This window comes from Bos taurus, chromosome 21 (assembly GCF_002263795.3).
Source record: "Bos taurus isolate L1 Dominette 01449 registration number 42190680 breed Hereford chromosome 21, ARS-UCD2.0, whole genome shotgun sequence".
Lineage (NCBI taxonomy): Eukaryota > Metazoa > Chordata > Mammalia > Artiodactyla > Bovidae > Bos > Bos taurus.
The window spans coordinates 24582636-24605190 of NC_037348.1; the positions used below are offsets into that span (position 1 = coordinate 24582636).

At 42.9% G+C, this 22555-nt stretch overlaps 1 protein-coding gene across 12 annotated transcripts in view; it reads right to left on the bottom strand.

The window, feature by feature from the left end:
* Positions 1-22555, bottom strand: part of SH3GL3 (SH3 domain containing GRB2 like 3, endophilin A3) — a 117658-nt gene that overhangs the window by 85263 nt on the left and 9840 nt on the right. The window lies entirely within an intron of this gene.

The window sequence follows — 22555 nt, forward strand, 5'->3', positions numbered from 1 at the left end:
CAGCGAGTCTGTCTTACCGACACTGTGGTAAGTCCCTCATGCTGAGGGACTAGGCATCCAAGGGCCTGGCTCCCTTAGGTCCAGCATTTTCCCCAACTCCCCTCTGAGTCTAGACCCCTGTGAGCTCGCAGCTGTCCACCACTGGGGCACCAAGATAGCCTACCACCCTGTGGGGTGGGGGTGCTAGAAGGAGACCCCAGAAAGGATGGGGACGGTCGGACGTGGCTTCTCAGAAGCCAAGGTGAGTTGGGCAGGGGAAGGGCACACTCTCAGAACACTGAGGGAGCAAACTGGCATGTTTCACTGGGACCCTGGAGAGTAAGCAGCTAGTGGGGATGCTCACAGGCCAAGAGAAGAGGAGTCTCTGGACTTTGGGATTTTACAGCAGTAAATACCAATAATGGCAGTAGTAGTAATAATAATAAAAATGTAAAACATAATTTTTATCATTAATTGGAAATGGCTACCCACTCCAGTTTTCTTGCCAAGAAAATCCTGTGGGATGGAGGAGCCTGGCTCCTCCAGTCCTTAGGGTCACAAAGAGTCAGACACAACTGAGCACACACACACTTTTCATTATCCAACCATATTATAAAATACTTTATATTAAACCAAAACAATAGATACGTAATAATAATCCTAGTATCATTAAATGTAATAAATTAGTGTTTGTTATATTAAATATAATAGTGATATTATTAATTTATTATTGTTACCATATAACAAAATGTTTTTAAGTTTTCATTTTATTAGGAAAGTACACTTCTTTTTTATTGCCGTTTCATTTGAATAAGGTCCTTTCAATAGTAAAATTATATATTTGCATGTCTAAACATTTTTTTAAATTGGGGTAGAGTTGCTTTATAATGTTGCATTAGTTTCTGCTGTACAACATAGTGAATCAGCTACATCTATATATATGTCCCCCGCTTCTTGAACCTCCCTCCCCTCACCCCCATCCCACCCCTCTAGGTCATCACAGAGCACTGAGCTGAGCTCCCTAGGAAGAATATAATCTTTGAAATCAGGTAAATTCAGATTTGCTAGAAATTCGCTTCGTTCCCTTATTTGTCCTTATATTTTTCTCACTTTGCTAAGGACCAGTGACCACTTCAAAGGAGGCCAGAAGTTCACATGTGGAGCTGGAGAGTCAGAGGGACTGGACACCAGACACTTCTGCCAGACCTGCTTCTACTTGTCCCGCAGGTGGCTCTGCAGAGCACATGCTTTCCATAAAGAGCAAGGCCTAAGGCTCAGACACTGGGATGCCAGGGCCCACAGCATCCCCTCATTCAATCTGCTCTTCTGATTGGCCAATTTTCTTTTGAAAGAAAGTGAAAGTGGCTCAGTCGTGTCTGACTCTTTGTGACCCCATGGACTGTAGCCCACCAGGCTCCTCAATCCATGGAATTCACCAGCAAAAATACTGGAGTCAGTAGCCACTCCCATCTCCAAGGGATCTTCCCAACCCAGGAATCAAACCTGGGTCTCCCGCACTGTGGGCAGATTCTGTACCATCTGAGTCACCAGGAAAGCATCAGGGAGACAGAGGGCAAGCCTCACTCCCATACTCCTGCTTTCTGGTGAACATGCTCTAAGTGACCCTTCCCAGAGCCCCAGAGAAAGCATTAACTGGCTGCTCCCCTCTTTTCACTTTGGCTGCCAGGAAGCTCAACAACAAATGTGAGGACCAATAATAGCAACTCCATGGACCTTCTCACATGTGTATTTACATGAACATATATTCCCATAGGGGGCTTCCCAGCTGACGGTAAGAACCTACCTGCCAGTGCAGGAGACATAAAAGACTTGGGTTTGATCCCTGGGTTAGGAAGATCCCCTGGAGGAGGACATAGCAACCCACCCACTCCAGTATTCTTGCCTGAAGAACCCCCATGGACAGAGGAGCCTGGAGCACTATAGTTCATAGAGTCACAAAGAGTTGGACACGACTGAAGCAACTTAGCATACATGCATATTCCCACAGACCTTCACAAGCTTTGACTTTACAACAATGTATTTATATTTTCCCTGGTCACAATTATTCTTTTTCACATTTTACTTCTAAAATTTCTTGTAAACTGTTTCAAACCCTATGTGGTACAAGAGAATATAAATACTATATGCCAAGAAAAAAAATGTTTAGGTTAAAATTATAAAAATTTGTGAAAGCAATTCACAGACGACTGAGGCAGACATGATGTCTTTTACATAATAACCAAACTGCAAAAAATCACTTAGGCCACCAGATAAGGCAGATAAGGCATCAGGGCCCAGATTTGTCTAAAGCAAAGCGATGTTTTTTCCCTGAAAGATATAATATAGTGCGTTATCAGCTTAATTTAAAATGCACACAGCTTCTAAACAATAAGAGGCACTTTTCTTTTCCGTGAACAAAGACGTTTTATTCATATGTGAATAAAGCAAAGATTCTTTCTGTTCTATCTACATGAAGCAACTTTGCATTTCTATACAAAATGAGGTATTTTGCACCAGGCAGAGCCATATTACAGAACCACTGTGCATTCTGGATGAGGTTGTCTGATTGCACATGCATTAATAACAAAAAGCACTTTGTATTACCAAATAAGAAAAAAAATACTTAAGCCCTCCACGACACTCTCTTCTATTTCTCCTGCAACACAAGCGTTGATGAGCAAACCATACATTAATGCGTTCACTGCTAACCTAGCACTGGACGTGCTCCACAAGGGTGGCGAAGGTGTGTGGGCCCAGAGTGAAAGGACCAAATAAAAGAAACATGAACCTCCACACCAACTATTTTTGAACAGCTGTTGGTTAAATTTTTTCCAAGGGTATAATTTTAAATAGGTTTTGCGAGGCTGGGGGTTGGAGGTGGGGCCCAGGGAAGAATCTCCCAGCAAATGATTGCAAACTCACTGAGACAGCAAAGGATTGTTGCTGTTCAGTCACAAAGTCATATCCGACTCTTTGCAACCCCATGGACTATAGCACATTAGGCTTTCCTGTTCTTCACTCTCTGTCAGAGTTTGTTCAAACTCAGGTCTATTGAGTCAGTGATGCCATCCAACCATCTCATCCTGTCACCCTCTTCTCCTCCTGCACTCAATCTTTCCCAGCATCAGGGGCTTTTCCAGTGACTTGTCTCTTCACATCAGGTGGCCAAAGTATTGGAGTTTCAGCTTCAGCAACAGTCCTTCCAATGAATATTCAGGGTTGATTTCCTTTAGGATTGACTGGTTTGATCTCCTTGCAGTCCAAGGGACTCTCAAGAGTCTTCTCCAGTGCCACAGTTTGAAAGCATCAATTCTCAAAAGATAGTTTCTACTTATTCTAGGGTTAAATCCCTGAATTCTTCATACTTCAGGATAATTACAGAAGCATTATAAAAATAGCATATTCTTTAACGAACTTTGATCTTTAGTCTCCAAAAGTTTAAACTGTCTCCTTAAGACTGTAAATAGAGGGACTTCCCTGGCAGTCCAGTGATTAAGATTCCACCTTCTAATGCAGGGGTTGGGGTTTCAATCCCTAGTCAGGGAGCTAAGATTCTACATGCCTTGCAGCCAAAAGCCAAAACATAAAACAGAAGCAATACTATAACAAATTCAATAAAGACTTTAAAAATGGTCCACATCAAGAAATCCTTTTTTTTAAAAAGAGTATAAGTATAGTTCTTAAGTTAAAGAAGATCCAACCCTGACCAACCTATTAACAGGAACTGACACTTATCACAGCAATAAAACTGGATTTGAAACATGAAGTCTTAAAAGCAAAATTCATTTCTCCCACATTTGAGCAACAAATTACCGAGAAGTCCTGATCTCCTGGGTGAATAGCTAGGAAGAAATGAGACAGCAGAAAATATAAACTAATTTAAAACTAGAATCCAGACTTCCCTGGTGGTACAATAGGTAATAATCCGCCTGCCAGTGCAGGAGACACGGGTTGGATACCTGGCCCAGGAAGATCCCATATGCCATGGAACAACTAAGCCCATGCACCAAAACTACCACGCCCATGCTCTAGAGCCCACGTTCCACAACAAGAGAAGCCCTGGCTCGCAGTAACTAGAGAAAGCCCTCTGGTAGCAATGAAGATGCAGTGCGGCCAAAAATAAATAAATATTAAAAAAAAAATAAAACTAGAATCCACAATGATCATTTGGAAGCAAAACATGAATATCATCATGATAGTCCTTGCTGTCCCCCAGCCTTCGGCAGTGTGCATGGGAGGGACTTTATTCCAACAACAATATCCTTGGGTTCTGATCTTAGTAGATGCAGGGCGTGCCACCCCAATCTTCAACTCCAAAGCAGGCCAACCTATGTTATCCTGTATTCTTCACCTAAGACAAGGCTTGAGCAAAATGGCCTGCTCCATAGACAGCTCCACTGCCTCACCTTTAAGTCTCATTCTTTTCCAAGAAAAATTTCTTAAACGTGTGGTTCTTTTAAAAATCATACTCTCTTGCCCTGGTACTCAGACAGGCTCCTACCCCTGGGCCTTTGCACAGGCTGTTCCCTCTGCCGAGCACGTTTCCAGCAGATATCCGCACAGCCACCTTCCTCACCTCCAAGTATTTGCTTAAATGTCACCTTCACAATGAGATGTACACTGACCATCCTATTTAAAACTGCAATGTAAAACTACTCAATGTATATTTTAAAATATTAATTCCATAAAGGCTCATGTGTGCATTCTAAGTTGTGTGTGACTCTGCAATCCCAAGGACTGTAGCATGATACGCTTCCTTATGGAATTGTCCAGGCAAGAACACTGGAGTGGGTTGCCATTTCCTGCTCCAGGGGACCTCCCTGACCCAGGGATTGAACCCACGGCTCCTTCTTGGCAGGCGGATTCTCTACCATCTGAGCCACCTAGGACACACCCATAAATCCTCACCAAGTGTTTAATTCCCAGTAAGATCCTAGGGGAGGCGACTTTGTGACAGCCTGTCTCCTGTTCCCACCTCTGCCCCTCTTAGGTCTTATTCTCAAAGGAACAACCAGAATGATCTTGTTAAAATTTAAGTCCACCTCAGCCCCTCAATATTCCAGAACCCTGCAATGGCTTCTCTTTCCACTCAACATAAATGCCAAAGTCTTTGCAGCAAGGCCGCACAGGAACAGTCTCTCATCCTCCCTGACCATCCCTCTCTCCGTTGCTCATTCTGCTCCAACCAGTCTCCTGCCCTGGTACTCAGACAGGTTCCTGCCCCTGGGCCTTTGCACAGGCTGTCCCCTCTGCCGAGCACACGTTTCTAGCAGATATCTGCACAGCCACCTTCTTTACCTCCAATATTTGCTTAAATGTCACCTTCTCAATGAGATATACATAGACCATCCTATTTAAAACTGCAACTGCCCCCATGCCTACCTATATTGCCCCAACCCATCCTCCCTTCTTTAAAAAGTTATTTATTTATTTAGCCACATTGGGTCTTAGTTTTGATGGCAGGATCTTCACTGGGTCATGCAGGATCTTTGGTTTAGATGCACAGACTCTCCAGTTGGGGCACTTGAGCTCAGTAGGTACTCCCCAGTATATGGGATCTTAGTTCTCTGACTAGGGATCAAACCCAGGTCCTCTGCATTGCAAGGCAGATTCTTAACCACTGGACCATCAGGGAAGTCCCAATCCATCTTCCCTTTGTTCTACATTTTCTTTTTCTCCCAAGGCCTTATGACTTTTGAACCTACCACGTAATATACTTGTTGGTTTTTTATACAAACACATCCCAAGCACCTAGAAAAGTGTCTGGTACATAGTATGTACTCGATAAATATGTTTCAAATGAACAAATGATTTCTTGGAAAGATCCAAGATGAATCACTGCAAATAAATTAAAACCAACGAAAGATATCAGTAAAGGTCATTAGCTAAAAATAAGTACACACAAAAATGAATTTTCAAATCTTGATAATAACCAGCTAGGAAAATTACATATTTTTAAGCAGAAGAATGGTTTATATAAATAGAACCTATGACAGTAAACAAGGAAGACAGAGCTATGATGCCCCCCAGCTTCTCAGCCACTCCTAGAAGCCTTTGATCTCTGAAGGAGAAGGGGTTTGAAAAGTCACACACTAAAAAACACACAGAAGAAAAGAGCCAATTCATGCCAGCAACAAAAAACATTAAGTACTTCGAGTACTTAAGAAGAATTTGTTAGACCTATATTGAAATAAAGCCTACAAAATTGTTACTGAGGGACATAAAAGAATTCAAAAGTAAAATGGCAAGACATGGTAAATTTTTAAGTGGGAGGATTCAAAAATCCCAAACAAGCTGTTTTTCCACAGGTAATTATATAACACACTCCCAACAATTCTTAACGGCAATATTTTGATAAAACTGATAAATAGATCCTAAAACTCGTCTTGAAAATAAAAATGCAAAAAGAAAAAAACAGAAAGTGCCCAAATCCATAGAAAGAGCAACCATCAGAATAAAAGGTTTAGAAATAGAGCCAAATATGTAGGATCTGATTTGTACAGATGGCAGGTGGCATTTAAGATCAATAGGAAGAGGCCAAATTATTTAGTAAACTCACTAACCACATTATGGATGAGGAAATGGCAACCCACTCCAGTATTCTTGCCTGGGAAATCCCATGGACAGAGGAGTCTGGCAGGCTACAGTCCATAGGGTCACAAAGAGTTGAGCACGACTGAGCAACTAAACAGCAACAGTTAACCATATTAATGACATTGAGGGGGAAAAAGCATTGCTATAACTATGTGCTGTGTCATGCTTAATTGCTCAGTTGTGTCCGACTCTTTGAGATCCCATGCAATGTAGCCTGCCAGGCTCCTCTGTCCGTGAGGATTCTCCAGGCAAGAATACTGGAGCACATTGCCAATACTGGAGGGATCGAACCCACGTCTCTCACATTGCAGGCAAATTCTTTATAGCTTCAAAAAAATTTTTCTGGTGAATTCACAGTTCAAGTATTTTAAAAATGGGGGCCTTTCTTCATGGTCCAGTGGCTAAGACTCCCTGTTGCCAGTGCAGGGGGCCTGTGTTTGATCCCTGGTCAGGGAACTAGATCCTACATGCCACAATCAAGACCTGGCACGGCCAAATAAATAGATAAATATTTTAAAAATGAAACCATATAAATAAAGCCACCATAGGTAGGTGAACATTGGTGTAATCTCAGTTGGAAGCCTTTCTAAGTATGATTTCAAATCAGAAGCTATGATAAGAAGGACTAATAAAAACTCACTATCGTAAGTAAATAAGTAAATTTTATTACATTAAAGCAAACAATTTCGTTTTGTCCAAAGATACCATTCAGTCATCAGAGAGTGAAAAGACAAGCCAGAGAGTAGGAGAATACACGTGCACAATGTGTAACAGCAAAGGCCAGTACTCAGAATGTATTTTAAAACTGCCAGAAATAAGAAAAAGAAAACTACTTTATTTATTTATTTTTTTTAAACAACAGAAATTTATTTTCTCACAGTTCTGGAGTCTAGAAGTCCAAGATTTAGGGGTTACCAAGTCTGATTCCTTGAAGTCCCACTCCTGGGCTCAAAGAAGATACACAGTTGGCTTTCTCTTTTCTCTTCCTCCCTCTTTCTTGAGGTCCTCCCTTCTATCCTTCCACAAATATGTATTGAGCATCACAGCTGAGTGTGGCCTTGTTGAATGTGGGACTATAACAGTGAACAAGAGGTAGTGTTCCAGAAGCTCACAGTTGGGTGTAGAGAGATGCCTTCTCACTGCCTCCTTTTAAATGGACAAAGTACCTGAACAGGCACATTACTAAAAGGGAAATTCAAATGGCCAATGAATAAATAAAAATGTTCAGCCTCTTGGTCTCCAAGAAAACATAAAGTAAAACACCAATGTGTTATCCCTACATACATACCAAAGTATTGGCAATACCAAGTGTTGGTGAGGATGTAAACTGTATGAAGAGGTTCTTAGAAATCAGTAAAACACAAACACCACGTAAGATGCGAAGCCCTATTCCTGAATAGTAATGGGAGACAGGTGTGCTGAGAACTGGGCGCAATACGAAACTGAATCTGGAAGTAGCCGCAGTTAAGTGCAGCAGCCGTGAAACGTGACAATTGCTACAGATATCACTTACACTGTGTACCAGAACTGCTGGAGCTCTGAGGCAGCCCAAGAAAGGTGCAAAAAGCTTCTATTGTGATTACCAAGCCCTGTGAATGATTCACACCTTTGATCTCTTTATCTACCACACCTGTGAAGAAAATGCATCCTCCCGGGGAGAAGGTAATTCCTGAACACTAACTAGACCCTTCAGAGAAGGCAATGGCACCCCACTCCAGTATTCTTGCCTAGAAAATCCCATGGACGGAGGAGCCTGATAGGCTGCAGTCCATGTGGTCGCTAATAGTTGGACACAACTGGGCGACTTCACTTTGACTTTTCACTTTCATGCATTGGAGAAGGCAATGGCAACCCACTCCAGTGTTCTTGCCTGGAGGATCCCAGGGATGGGGGAGCCTGGTGGGCTGCCGTCTATGGGGTCGCACAGAGTCAGACACGACTGAAGCGACTTAGCAGCAGCAGCAGCAACTAGACCCTTGGGGCTTCCCTGGTGGCTCAGCAATAAAGAATCTGTCTGCCAAGCAGGAGACTAGGGTTCAATTCCTGGGTCAGGAAGATCCCCTATAGGAGGAAATGGCAACCCACCCAGTATTCTTGTCTGGAAATCCCATGGACAGAGAAGCCTGGTGGGCTACAGTCCATGGGATCACAAAAGTGTCAGACACAACTGAGCAGCTAAACAACAACAACAAAACTAGACCCTCAGAGAGAAGGCTGTAATTTAGACATGCAGTTATCACAGTCTAAAACCAAAGCCACATCTTCAGATGCCTATAAGTCATTCTTCAGATCAGAAGTTTGTATTATTCCTGGAGATTAATCTGATCTCTATATAACTTGTCTGAAAATGAAACTACTGCAGTTAACATGATTTATAAAGTACCTATTTTTCTAATGAATCATCAAATTTCTTTCCTTTCCTACAAACTGTCTGAAAGGAGGCTAATAAGTCTTAAATGCAAGATAGGTTCTCATACTTAACTAAGATCTTACATCCTAACAAGAAAATAATAAATCAACCTTTAAATGTCTGTTCTCCTTGTGATATCAATAACCCCAGTCTGAATTCTACCTTTTCCTTCCCATTAAACAGGACCATGATAAGCAAAGTGAATTTTTTTAAAAAAATGTGTAAGTCAACAGGAGACAAAAATATTGGAGCAAAAAGTACTTTTATGATGTTCTTTACAAATCTAAAACTGAAAGATTTTTCCTTATGTTTAGACTGTACTGTAGTCTTCTAAGTATGCAATAATGTTATGTCTAAAAAACAGTTACATAACAATTTTTTAAAAAGCTTCTTAATAAAAATGCTCTACATCCAAGCCTTCAGCAAGTCATTATCTTTTTGCTGGTGGACAGACTCAAACGGAAGAAGCAGGGAGAGAATCTCATGAGATGCTCCATGTTTGGGTTCAGTATAGAACCTTTCAAGAATTAAAGCTCTGTGCAATTGCTTTAAGGTACTCCGTGATCACAATCAGCAATGTCTGCCCCATTCATTCATTCATACATATGTAATGAGTGACTACCAGGATCCTGTTCCCCCTCTGTGCTAAGTCCCAGCAAAACAGTAAGACAATTCCAGTCCTCACAGAGATCCAAATCTACTCAAGGAAACATGCGTCACTCACTAAACAAACATTTACTGAGTGCCTAGCTGGAGTGCTGGACTCTCGTCTGGCCTGGAGACTCCATGATTAATAGTCAATAAAATGACCACAGAATGGTAAACAGTGAGAACTGTACTGATTATAACCCCAAGTAAATGACTGCACGCAAGTTCAGTCATGTCTGACTCTTTGTAACCCCATGGACTGACCCCCAGCCTCCTCTGTTCATGGGATTCTCCAGGCAAGAATACTAGAGTGGGTTGCCATTTCCTTCTCCAGGAGATCTTCCCAACCCAGGAATTGAACCCCGTGTCTCCTGCATTGGCTGGTGAGTTCTTTACCAATGAGCCACCAGGGAAGCTTGAGTAAATGATTACTAGTGTTTTAACTAGTTGTACTGGGACCTGAGTCAGGTATATGAAATCCCATCACTATATAGGGTTTTAAGAAGCAAACAAATAAAAAACCATTATGAAGCTCCAATACTTTGGCCACCTGATGCGAAAAACCAACCCACTGGAAAAGACCCTGATGCTGGGAAAGAATGAAAGCAGGAGGACAAGGGGACAACAGAGGATGAGATGGTTGGATGGCATCATCGACTCAATGGACACGAGTTTGAGCAAACCTGGGAGATGATGAAGGCAGGGAAGCCTGGCATGCTGCAGTCCATGGGGTCGCAAAGAGTCGGACATGACTGAGGGACTGAGAAAGAACAAATACAAAACAACAGGGCCTGGGGACCAAATGAGGAGATCTGGATAAAGTCCTGGAAAATGGAAACAGAATCCAGGAGCCTAGCAAGTCCTTGATATTCTGCAGGATGTGTTCTTTCAGGAAAAGGTGCCAGTCTGCTGAAAAACTGACCTATAAATTGGACAGGATCCCACTGAAAGGAATAAGTAGGGAAGTCCTGTTGACCACTTTATACCAGCGAGGGGGCCTCGGAACAGATGCAAGCTCACATTGCATGATTCTGGAGGAAGGACCCACATTCTGAGTCCAGGTCCCAAACTCTAACCAGTTCCATGGAGCTTGACTACATTTTGGTTATCAATGTTTTGCAGGGGACTACAGGTGGCCACAGTCCCTTATTTGGGGTATGGGATAAAGAAATAAGCCCCTGTATTGAATATAATTATTGTAATAAGGTATAATGACAGTAATAACTTTACAGGCATTTCTATATGCATATACTTCATCTACTTTTTAAGCCTTATGAGAATCATATATATTGAACCTGTAACTGTGAAGTATTTAAGAGAAATTAACAGAATGTATAAATGGTATTGTTTGTGAGATTTCATTGGTTAAATTTATAAAACTATTCAAAGAGCAAGTGAAATGAGTGCTTTTCATTTTTAACACCAATATTACTAGATTTACAAATGAATCTACAAGATTTCGCCTGTAGGTGATGCCATGCATGTGCACTCAGTCATGCGTGCTAAATCTTGTCCGACTCTTTGCGAACCAAGGGGCTGTAACCTGCCAGGCTCCTCTGTCCATGGGATTTCCCAGGCAAGAATACTGGAGTAAGTTGCCATTGCCTCCTCCAAGGGATCTTCCCAACCCAGGGATCAAGCCAGTGTCAATGCATTGGCAGGCAGATTTTTACCACTGAGCCACTTGGGAAGCCCTATGGGTGATGCCATGACCTTCCAATGCATCACATCAGGAAGTAAGGCCTCTAATAATGGAAGATTTGTCTAGCTTTAAGCCAGCTTTTCTCCTCTTTCATTGGTTGGCTAATATTCCTTAATTCAACATATTCCCAAGCAGGCTAACTTCTTCCAAACATTATGGAAGCTCAGCAAATATGAAGTAGACAAGCCAAGCTCTGTGTCATCCAAAGGTCTTGCTCGAAATTTTCAAGCAGGGTTTGCTTGTGACTCAGAGTATACACCCTAAAATGTCATTTATTCTCCCACTCTTCAGAGCACATTTCAAATACCAACCTCCTTTTGAAACCAACTTCCATACCACAACAGTGCATGCACCACATGTATCTCTCTGGCTCTGAATTCGCTTACACTTTAAGCTTCAACACATTCCAAAGCGAAGAGATGTTCAGATCCTGTAAATCTTACCCACACCACTTCACAAAAGTCTGCCCTATTGCAAGAATGCATGCTCAAGAAACAGGTTAAGACTCTTGAAGAAATGCTAAAATTAAATCCAGAGAAGGTTCTAGCCCAAAGAAATGCTTCACACAGTACTGACAAGTTGAAAATCTTCAGCCATTGATGTTTGGTAAAGAAGCTCATTGCCGTTCAATTATCCAAGGTCACTTCCACTTGCCTCCATCAAACTTTCTCCAGATCAGAGTCCCTGTCGTCAATTCACTCAATAAAAAAAAACATATGACCTGACCCTGTGAGCTCAGGAAGGGCACCAAGCTTCCTGGGAAGGAGTTCTCTTTCTCTCCCCTGTGATGCCAATTCTTTCAACGTCAACCCAGATTCACAATGTTCCAGCCTGTGTATCTTCTTACACAAGTATCAGAGACAAGGATCCATTTATACTCAAAACACCCTGACATCAGATGTATGGGTTTTTCTTTCCACCCAACAACCAATTCCCTAATTCTCCAATACCAACTGAGTGTCTTACAATTCAGTTCTGACACTGATTACCCAAAGCTGGCATCAGACTCCACAGGTTTCAAGACTCCATCCCACAAGACTGCCCAGACTTCAGATACCAGGCACAAGTATGGAGTCCCCAGGTTACCCACACTTCTGTCTGACTTGGCTACTGTGGACTTAAAAAATATTCACAACCTAAAAGTGAAGAGTTATGTTTCATTCAGTGGGAATTTTTAGGACTTAAGCCTGAGAGGCAGCATCTCAAATAAGCCTAAGAGAACTGCTCAAAGGAGGCGAGGGGAGGAGCCAGATTAAATAAAAGTTTGGCAACAAAGAGCAGGTAGTCAGAACATCAAAAGATTGTGCTTAACTGAGTCCAGTTCTTTGTGATACCATGGACTGTAGCCTGCCAGGCTCCTCTGTCCATGGGATTTCCCAGACAAGAATACTGGAATGGGTTGTCATTTCCTTCTCCAGGAGATCTTTCAGACCCAGGGATCAAACTCAACGTCTCCTGTGTCGGCAGGGAAATTCTTTACCACTGTGCCACCTGGGAAGCCCCTATGACAACAGGTACAAACTGCTCAATAGGCTTAATTCCCCTTCTTGATTTAACCTGGAAAGGACGCATTGGTTCAGCCTCTTCATTTTCCATCAAAGTGGAGGCCCAGATGGGTTCAGTGGTTCTCCCAAGATCACAAAGCAGAGGCAGATTGAAGTCTAAAACTGCTGTACCCCAGGGTTATTGGACCATTCAGTATGAAAGGACGCTTGTGTTTCTAGTTAAATAGGAAGAAAGATACTGTTTGCAAACACATCAAGTTGTACCTAGGCTGTCAGCTACTACTGGGGACTAGGGAGAAGTTCACCCCCAACACAAGAAGCAGGAAATACCCTGGAAACGCAAACCAGATGAAAGTGGAGAAAGGGATGGAGACATGGAGGTAACAGTAGTTAACCCCACGTGCATGCACGCTCAGACATGTCTGACTGTTTGTGACCCCATGGACTCTAGCCTGCTAGGCTCTTTCATCCATGGAATTCTCCAGGCAAGAATATTGGAGTGGATAGCCATTCCCTTCTCCGGGGGATCTTTCTGACCCAGGGATCGAACCTGTGTCTCCTACACTGCAGGCAGATTCTTTACCTTCTGAGCCACCAAGCGTGCCTTCACCCAAGGCTCTACCCCTTCCTTAACCTACAAATTGTCCTGGGTCTTGCCTTCTCAGAGAGACATGACCCCATCCCAATAGCTTCCGGTTAAATGGCTTGGCCCTCCTTCTCTGTTCCTCCTACGGACCCATGCATTCCCCCTGCCTCACACCCACCTTTTCTCACTGCCCCAAATACCCTCAAGAGACCTCAGTGAGCAAATCAATAGCCTTATCAAAAAAAGAACATGTCATGCTGTCCATAGTGCTTTTTGTCCTTGGAGAAGTAAATTAAATAAATCCAATAATATTCATTCTTTAACAATCTATGCCAGTCTTCTGAAATTACAGTCCTTATTTTGATGACAAGCTTCCAAGAATTTTTCAATTATGGCGATTTCAGCTGATTTCCATTCCCAAAGAACCTCCACCTAAACGTACCAAGGAGAATAGATACACCATATTTCTTTAAAATATGCGTGTCTGGCAACTCAAAAGGGTACCATCTGGTTCGCATAATTTCTGCATGAAATTATGCAGTTTCTGAAAAGCCTATACAACTTATATGAGCCACTCCTGCTGCAGTAGAAGCCAAAACATTCCATGGCTATTGTACAAATCGACTCAGGTTAACTGAGGCTGAAACTGGCCATGGTCCTTACAATGATCAACACCCTGAGAAGGCGGCTCACCAATTAAAATATACTTATTTAATCAATGTCATGCTAGAGAGGAAAGATAAACATGGACATGACATCATCCTCAAGGATCATTTTTGAGCCCTGGGAAAAGTAAGTAGAGAACTGGCAAGAAAAGCAGTTGGGACTCTTTCAAAATGAAGCAAAGAAGAAGGCAAAATGAAGTTGGAATAATTAAAACAAGAAGGGAGCAATCATGGAGAGGAGGGAACCCAGTGAGGGGAATCAGTACTGTTCCCCTGGTGAGGAATCACAGTGAGACGCATGGCAAAACACCTAACAACCTGTACCCCATCCTAGTAAAAACATCTAGGTCATTCCTTGTCAGCAGTGTAAACTCTGGATAGAGGAGTCCATAGGTGTGTGACAGCCGGTGACCTTGGGGTACTTGATCTCCTGAATTACAAAGTAAGAATGTATTCCGGCCCAGGACTCTACCCAGGTCACCAGAATGAATCAGACTTGTTAAGTGACTGGAAAGCCTCCAAAAACACACAAGCCAATTGCAGATGCAGACAAAACGTTTTCAGCATTCTGTCCAGGGCTTCAGGAATGCTCACACCAGCATATGTAAATTCCCTAGACGTACAGCTCAGAATAGAGGTTGGCAAACATTTTCTGTGAAGGACCAGAGAGTAATATTTCAGGCTTTGCGCTCTGTGTTGTCCCTGTCACTACTATTTGATTCTGCTTCGTGCCATAGACGTATGAGCATGGAAATGAGCTGGGGTGTGTATGTCAATAAAACTTTATTTACAGACACTGAAATTTTAATCATATGTCATTATCACGTGTCATTAAAAATGTGCAAATCATTCTTAGCTCACAGGTTATACAAAAAAATAGACGATGGGCTGTCTTTGACTCATGGGCCAATTTACCAACTTCTGACTGAGAATTTCTATTCAATAGAGGCTAAACAAGTGACACATGGTTCAAATGAACGATAAAGACACCCTGAATTTATGCAAAGATTGAAAATCCTGAGGAAGAGAGTGGAGGGCAGGAACAGGTTTATCTCATGCAATGGTGGCAAATACTAGACTGCATTTGTCTTGGAATCACAGAGGCCTGTCCTTGAGTCCTTACAAGACCACTTGCCAGCTGTGTGACCTTGAGCAAGTTTCACTTAACCTTGCCAAGCCTAATTCCCTCCCTTGTAAAAGGAGGAATATGATGAGTACTTTCTTTTTTTCAATAATCATTTTTTAATTGAAATATAGTTCATTTACCATGTGTTAGCTTCAGGTGTACAGCAAAGGTATTCAGATATATGTGTATGAGTGTGTGTGTGTGTATATATATGTATATATATATATATATATACATTCTTTTTTAGATTCTTTTCCATTATAGGCTAGTACCTTCTTGATAGAGGTTATCAAGGAGATGAAATGAGATGCTGCCTCTAAAAATACTTTGCACAGTACTCAGCACCTCTACTAAAAAAAAAAGCTAATTAGCATTATTATTATACTCATGCAATGATGAGTTGATTGACTGCAAAACATTCTTCCTGGATATGAAGACAACATTTCCTGGATGAGAAGAAGTTCAGACTCCTAATTTATGGAAGTCAAAGCTCAAAATAAGGTAGATCAGAGACGAACATAAAATACAAAAACAGAATATTTTAATTTGGTGCAACATCCCAGTTATTCACCTACTGGGAGCCTGTGGTTCAGTCCCTGGGATTCTCCAGGCAAGAACACTAGAGTGGGTTGCCATTTCCTTCTCCAGTGCATGAAAGTGAAAAGTCAAAGTGAAGTTGTTCAGTCGTGTTTGACTCTTTGTGACCCCATGGACTGTAGCCCGCCAGGCTCCTCTGTCCATGGGATTTCTCAGGCAAGAATACTGGAGTGGGTTGCTATTTCCTCCTCCGAGGATCTTGCAGACTCAGGGGTCTAACTTGCATCTCCTGCATTGGCAGGTGGATCCTTTACCACTGTACCACTTGGGAGTCTCCATTTTCTACAAAAGTTGTGAGCCTGAATTCATGAGAAAAGAATGCAAGCATCAACAGTCATTCAGTCTCAATAGGCATTTCTAAAGACTTCCATGAGAGCCTGCCTGCCTGGTTGTATAAGAGGTAGCCACTGACCAAGCCTGCCTCCACTTCTGCTTCCTGTCTCTAACCCTTACTCCATGACAAAGATAGTGGCCAGCTGTGGATGGTCAGATAGCTTCTATCTTCCCCTGCCCAGCCCTAGCCCCGACCAGCACCAAACAGACAGTGGCAGTGGCAGCAGCAGGTGACAAGGAAGATTGTGGACAAGGCATTGCTATTAAGAAGTCAGCAAAAATGGATGAGCAAGCTCAAAGGCGGCAGATGAAATGTTTGTGGCCCAGACTTCTTTGTTGCTGATGAAGCAACAGGAAAACCTTCATATGTAAAAAAAAAAAAAAAAGGTGGCCAATCAGGACTTCCCTGGTGGTACGGTAGCTAAGACTCTGTGCTCCCAACACAGGGGGCCCAAGTTCGATCCCTGGTCAGGGAACTAGACCCCACATGCTGCAACTAAAAAAAATCCCACAGGCCACAACTAAAGATCTCAAGTGCTGCAACTAAGACCTGGTATGGCCAAGTAAACAAATACGTAAAAATAAATATTTAAAAAATGGCCAATCTGCCACGGCATAGTTAAAGACTGGTACTTGATGGAAAGCTTTATGGATCAAATGATCTTTAAGAGCAGAACCTGAAGACCATTTTTTTTGGATTGAATCTCCACTGAATACTCCAGACAACAGGGAATACACTGCTGAAATAATGTTCTAGGCTTGTACATTTCTGGGCAGGCCATTCTCGCCTAATCTACATACTAGACCTCAAGACAAGCAGGAGAACGGTCTGTCTATTGGTACAATACCAGACAGTGGAATCAGTATCACTCAGGTCATCCCTGTGACTGAAGGGCATGTGATTGTCAGCTATATTAAGCACACATTCCAAACACAAGATGAAATAGAACATATGTTATTCAGCAATTGCTGGGAGATGGAGACAGAGGAATCCCTCAGAGCAATCCTGGGAAACTTCAAAGAACACTATAGGTACGCCTGCCCAGATTTAGTAAAAGAACTTAATAAGTATGAACAGATGGATCAAAGTGAATTAAACAGTATACTAGAATCAATGCTATCTCAAAGAAAGAATTTTCCATTGGTGTTGCTTTTGTTTTGTTTAACCTTTTGGATATCTCATTACACAGCAATTTTTTAATTTGTATTTTATTTATTTATTGGCTACACTGGGTCTTCATTGCTGAACAGGTTCTTTTCTCTAGTTGCAGAGAGCAGGGGCTACACTCTAGTTGTGGTGTGCAGGCTTCTCATTATGGTGGCTTCCCTTGTTGCGGAGCATGGGCTCCAGGCGAATGGGCTTCAGTAATTGTGGCACTCAGGCTTAGCTGCCTCACAGCTTATGGAATCTTCCCGGACCAGGGATCAAACCCATGTCCCCTGCATTGGTAGGCAGATTCTTAACCACTTGACCACTAGAGAAGTCCAGGTGTTGGTTACTGAGGGAGTCTTAGGGCCTAAATTTTCTTTTCATCTAGAGTGTGCTAATTCAGGCTTTACTCAACTTATCTCAGAAGTTGTAGATGAAGGCATTGACAATTGTCCTACTGATGTCAGACGTCTTCTCTACAAGAAGACTGTCCTCTCTGGAGGTTCAACCGTATTCAAGGACTTTGCACATCACTTGCAAATAGATTTGAAAAGAACCATAGATGCCAGGCTGAAATTAAGGGAGGAACTGAGAGTGACAGACTGAAGCCAAAATTTATCGATACACAAATCATTATACCCAAAACGCAGTGACAGGCAGTTCGGTTTGGAGGATCCATGCTGGCTTCCACATCAGAATTTTGCCACATATGTGCATCCTGTGTGTGTATGCTCACTCATGTCTGCCTCTTTGCGAACCCCTGGATTGCAGTCCACCAGGCTCCTCTGTCCATGGAATTTTTCAGGCAAGAATACTGAAAATAAATTAATTACTTAAAAAAAAAAGTGGAGGCTATATGTATACCTATGGCTGATTCATGTTGATGTATGGTAGAAACCAATGCAATAGTGTAAAGCAATTATCCTTCCATTAGAAATAAATAAATAAAAATAAAGACACTCATCAACTGCTACTGCTGCTAAGTCGCTTCAGTCGTGTCCAACTATTCGTGACCCCATGGACTGCAGCCTACCAGGCTCCTCCGTCCATGGGATTTTCCAGGCAAGAGTACAGGAGTGGGTTGCCACTGCCTTCTCAGGACACTTTTCAAATATATATATATATATATACATATATAAAAAAAGAATACTGGAGTGGATTGCTATATCCTCCTCCGGGAGATCTTCCCCACCCAGGGATCGAACCTGCGTCTCCTGTGCCTCCTGCAACTCCTGCACTGCAGGCAGATTGTTTACCATCTGTGCCACCAGGGAAGCACCATACCCACTGCTACTCCTTCAAAATAAATCTGAGCCTCCATCCACTGTTTCCCAGGAAAGAAATCCACTGCTGAAAATCAAAAGAAATAAAAGTGAATTGCTGGCCTTGAGCTTTCAAGTGTCTAAGTCTTCACTGCTGTTGCTGCTCAGTCTCTTTAGTCGGGTTTGCCTCTGTGTGACCCCATGGACTATAGCCCACCAGGCTCCTCTGTCCATGGGATTCTCTAGGCAAGGATACTGGAGTGGGTTGTCATTTCCTTTTCCATGGGATCTTCCCAACCCAGGGATCGAACCCGGGTCTTCTGCATTGCAAGCAGATTCTTTACTGCTGAGCCACCAGGGAAGCCCCAAGTCTTTGCTATTTATGGCCAAATTAGGGCACTGTATAAGTTGTTTCACTCTGAAGTTTCTACATTACATGCTAACTGCCAACATTGCACCTAGTCCTGAATATCATTCAATCATACTGAGAACTCAGCCCTAGATATGACCACAAGGTTTAGACAAAAACTCTTGTCTTTTCTTGGAAAAAGTGCTTGATCTAAGATGTCAATTTGAATAGCAGGGATCCAAGATAAATAAAATTCAAGGATATTGGTTAATTTTGTTAAACAAATTTAACAAGTTATTAGGTTGGCCAAAAACTTTGTTCAGGGACATCATACAGAAAAACTCAAATGAATTTTTTGGCTAACCCAATACATAAAATTAATCAAAATCTTAAGATACATAACTTTGACTTATGAGATGCCAAGTTTCAATGAGAACATCAGGGAAGGGGTCCTATCTGCCTTAGAGTATTCTAGAAACCATCTATTCTTACATCCTCTTCACAGATTAGTCCCAGGTAGGTCACTAAAAGCAAAGCGCTTGCTCCCCCTTGTTTCTTGCCAGAGTTCTCACAGTCATATGAGGCTGCCCACTCACTTCATAGCCTGCCTTCTGCTGCTCTGTCTGCTCAGCACTGACGAATTCGTATCAGGACTCGACAGCTCTCTGCCCTCACGCCTGATCATTCCACAGTTCCCACATCAAGCCAGCCAAGTTCCATCAAAGAGTCTAACACAATAGCACATGGGCAAACAGTCAGCTTGGTTCCATCCAATCTGCCTTCCAACAAGGTTTCCAGGAAACGTCCAGGACAAAAAGCCAAGAGCTGTCTCTACAGAGACCATATTCATCTCCTAAGCAAGTTCCTGGCCACACCACAAGTGACCGGGAATTATCCTTCTACTATTCAAGCTTGAGGAGAAGTTAACCTGCAGATAAACCATGTGTGCCAGTTGACTGTTTGGTGGTGCACCACGTTAATTCATCACACACGCTTCTTCTGGCCCCGCACAGCTCTTTTAAAATTTAAATGAATTGCCAATATTTCAAAAGTAGGAAATTTCCTTTTTTAAAAATCTGGATTTTGAACATTTCTCCCCCTCCCCCCAAGATCAAGAGCATCGAGGCCAACAATAAGTTGGAGTTCAACAGAAGCAGGTTATCCAGGTTCCAATCCTCAAAACCTGCTGAATGTTCATCCAATATTAGCGGATGGTTCCAGTAGTGTTCAAAAGACAGGATTCCACAAGGGACAAACTGGGCAAGAAACGACAGACGGTCAGACCCTCTAAGGGATTTGATTTGGGTAACTCAAAGGACTTCTGCTTCAGGGAAGATGGAATAGATACACTTCCTCTATTCCTCTCACAAATTACAACCAAAATGCTTGGCATTATATATAACACAAACCCAGGAAGGCCCAAGCAGGTGGAGAAAAGGAGATACACTGAGTAGGCACCCCAGGGCCCAAGAGATGACACAGTAGTGAGCTTCCGTTTTCTTTTTCCTTCATAATCCAAGACTTGGAGCTGAAGAAGCGGCAGTCTAGAAATACAGACAGACACAGGAAAACAGACAAATAAACTCAATAAAGGCCTCCTGTCTCTAGTCAAGGGACCAGGCAAGGGGCAGTCTAGCAACACAGAAATTATTAAACAATATCTAAACTATTAGAAATTACTAGATAATACCCACATCCCCGGTGGCTCAGCAGTTAGAGAATCCTCCTGCAATCTCTCCTGCAGGAGACACGGATTTGATCCCTGGGTTGGGAAGATGCTCTGCAGAAAGAAATAAAAACCCACTCCAGTATTCTTGCCTGGGAAATCCCATGGACAGAGGAGCCTGGAAGGCTACAGTCCAAAGGGGCACAAAGAGTTGGACATGACTGAGCAACTGAGCATGCACACACTCCACTCCAGCTTAACTCCAAACACCATAGAAAGAACTGTGACCCCATCCCCACTGGCACTGTAAAGCATGAGTGGAATGCAGGAACTTGCATCTTTGCCACATTATTACAAGATGACCCAGCACCCCCCAGTTCTCTCTTTCCCTGGGTGGTGCCAGAGAAAGCCAAGTAGGGAGTCCCTGCCAGGCGATAACAAGTTCCACCCGGCTCCTCCCACCCCTTCAGTGTCAGTTGAGACCATGTCGGGGAGCCTGGACCTCCACTTCCACAGCAGTACTAAGGAGCCCACTCACCCTTCTTCTGGGTGAGGAGGCCAGAGAAGGCCTTGTAGGAAGTCAGGACTTCTACTACCACCCAGCAGTAATGAGGCCACCCCTCCCATGGGTGTGACTTCAGGCCACGTGGGAAACAGCAACAAGGCTATTTCCATCTCAGCCAGAGGGGTATCAGCAGAAGCTTAGTGAGGTACCAGAAAGGCCACTCCCACACAGCAGTAAGGAGGCACGAACCCCAAATGCCAATAGTCTAAGTGAGAAGCCTGGACACTAACCCTCACTTGGAAGTAAAAAAGCAATGCCACCACCTTCCCCTGCCAGAGCAGCAGAAAAGAAAGCAAATAAAAACAGACAATTTAAATAAGATCTAGAGTCTCATAAAATAATACTGAAAGGCCTGAGGTTCTATTTAAAAAATTCTGCCATCATGAAGGTATGGCCAAGATGGTGGAGTAGGATGACCCTGAGCCCACCTACCGTGGGTACACCAAAATTATAACTATTTACAGAGAAACCGTGGATAAGAATGACCCAAAGACTAGCAAAAAGTTTTCCACAAGAAAAGATGTAAAGAAGGAACCACGGTGGGAGAAGTAGAAGGGGCAGAGACATGGTGTAGTCAAGATCATATCCCCAGCTAGACATCCACAAATGGGAGGATAATTACAATTGCAGAGATTCTACCCTAGGAGTAATGGAAACAGTGACAGACTTTGTTTTCTTAGGCCCCAAAATCACTACAAATGGTGACTTCTGCCATGAAATTAAAAGATACTTGTTCCTTGGAAGAAAAGCTATGATGAACCTCAGTTCAGTTCAGTTCAGTCGTTCAGTCATGTCCGACTCTTTGCAACCCCATGAATCGCAGCACGACAGGCCTCCCTGTCCATCACCAACTCCCGGAGTTCACTCAGACTCAGGTCCATCGAGTCAGTGATGCCATCCAGCCATCTCATCCTCTGTCATCCCCTTCTCCTCCTGCCCCCAATCCCTCCCAGCATCAGAGTCTTTTCCAATGAGTCAACTCTTCGCATGAGGTGGCCAAAGTACTGGAGTTTCAGCTTTAGCACCATTCCTTCCAAAGAACACCCAGGATCTCCTTGCAGTCCAGGGGACTCTCAGGAGTCTTCTCCAAAACCACAGTTCAAAAGCATCAATTCTTTGGCGCTCAGATTTCTTCATTGTCCAACTCTCACATCCATACATGACCACTGGAAAAACCATAGCCTTGACTAGATGGACCTTTGTTGGCAAAGTAATGTCTCTGCTTTTGAATATGCTATCTAGGTTGGTCATAACTTTTCTTCCAAGGAGTAAGCATCTTTTAATTTCATGGCTGCAGTCACCATTTGCAGTGATTCTGGAGCCCCAAAAAATAAAGTCTGACACTGTTTCCACTGTTTCCCCATCTATTTCCCATGAAGTGATGGGACTGGATGCCATGATCTTAGTTTTCTGAATGT